Source organism: Hipposideros armiger, unplaced genomic scaffold (assembly GCF_001890085.2).
Source record: "Hipposideros armiger isolate ML-2016 unplaced genomic scaffold, ASM189008v1 scaffold_362, whole genome shotgun sequence".
NCBI classification, from domain to species: Eukaryota; Metazoa; Chordata; class Mammalia; order Chiroptera; family Hipposideridae; genus Hipposideros; species Hipposideros armiger.
This window is the reverse complement of record NW_017731712.1, coordinates 547764-549345: the sequence shown is the minus strand read 5'-3', so window position 1 is coordinate 549345 and position 1582 is coordinate 547764. Positions and strand designations below refer to the sequence as shown.

General features: G+C 70.5%; 1 protein-coding gene across 1 annotated transcript in view; it reads left to right on the top strand.

Moving 5' to 3' along the window:
* Positions 1-1319: 1319 nt before the first annotated feature.
* The window catches only part of ACTG1 (actin gamma 1), a 12708-nt gene continuing 12445 nt past the window's right edge, over positions 1320-1582 (top strand). The window contains exon 1 of the mRNA XM_019661944.1: positions 1320-1428. The gene's annotated coding sequence lies outside the window, so the exon portion shown is untranslated. The remainder of the gene's footprint in view (positions 1429-1582) is intronic.

Below are 1582 nucleotides of genomic sequence, written 5' to 3'. Positions count from 1 at the left end.
TCCACCGTCTGACACCTGCCCAGACCAAGCTGACCGCTCAAGCCTGTGGCAACGGCTGAGTCCCTGGCCTCACTGCGCGGCGCCACTGCCACCCCTCTTGGCCAGTGCCCTCCCACATGCCTCCTCTGGTATTTACACTGAGCGGTTCCAGAAGTTACAAATAAGCCAGAGGAAAGCACAGTACCTGCTCCCCCTCTGGGCATAGCCAAAGCACTGGCACCAGCAGGTGCGGCTAGACCGATGACAGGTCTTCCATCGCAGGCTCCCGGGGAAAGGGCACGCCCTGGACCCAGGAGAACCCACAGCCCGAGGGCAAGGGGCGCAGCGCGGTCGGCCTGTTCCCCGGGCTCAGCAAACCCACCTCAGCCCGGCCCTTCTCTAGTATCAAGAAAGGGCGCCCCTCAAGTCTAGCGGGGAATCAACCGTTCTGGCAATCAGGACTCCCCTTTCCTGCCTCAGTTTCCCTCTATGCCCACAAGTGATTAAAAGGAAAACAAAGCCCCGTTCCGTCCCCAGCGGATGGGGGGGGGGTTGCCCCACATCCGGAGTGGAGCCCGCGCCTTGGAACAATCAGGGCTGCGGTTTGAGGAGCAGGATGCGCCGTGAGTGAGCAGAACCGGGCCGGTTTGCACCGCCAGGGACCCTAAGCAGGGTGCCCCCTCCTCTGGCGGAGGGGCCTGCGTGGTCGTAGCTGCTGTGTGGGACCGGGGGCTCCTTCCCACCGTGACAGGGGCGAGGTCACGGCTCCCCGGGACCAAAGTAACACAGGGCGGTGGGCAGAGCCCCCCACCCGACCCTCCCCCAGCCGGCACCGGCTCCGGGAACCGCCCTCGCTGCCCCGCTTTCTGCGGAACCTCGGGGGGAAGCTCGCAGGGGGCGCGCGGGGAGCAAAGCCCCCCGCAGGGCCGGGTGGCAGCGACACACCCTGACTCCGGGCGCGGCCAAGCCCCAGGCCAGGCAGTTTCGGGGTGCAGCCGGGCCCTCCCCCACGACGCGCGGCAGTCCCGGGGCGGGGCCGGCCATTCGGCCCCGCGGTCTTCTCCACGAGCCTCTCGCAAGCCCTGGGGGCACTCGGCCGCCCCGCCCGCATGCCAGCAGGCGCGGGGTCTCGGGCAAGGGGTCTCCGGAGCCGGGCGGGTGCAGGCGGGGCCGTTGGAGGCGGCGCGGGCGGGGGGCGGGGCCGGGCGCGGGGCCCCACGTGCCCCGGCCGAGCAGGCCAATGGGCGCCCGGCATTCGGAAAGATCGCCATATATGGACATGTTCTGGGGCCGCGCGCGCCCCCGCCCCGCGCGCGCGCCCCGCTCGGCTTAAATAGCGGCGGGGGAGGCCGCGGTCGGTCTCACTCGCTGCAGCCGGCTCTCGCCTCTTGTTCTCTCGTCGCTCCGCAGTCCTTTTCTTTCCGCGCCCCGCGACCGCCGCTCCCACCGGTAAGTGGCCCGGCCTTCTCGCCCCGGTCCCGGTCCGAGCCCCCGCTCCCCTTTTGTAGGTTCGCTACCGGCCGGCGAGGCCCGACGCGCCGCGCTCGGGAACAAAGGGTGGTCCGGGCGGACGGGTGGGCTGGGACGGAGTCGGTGCCGCGGG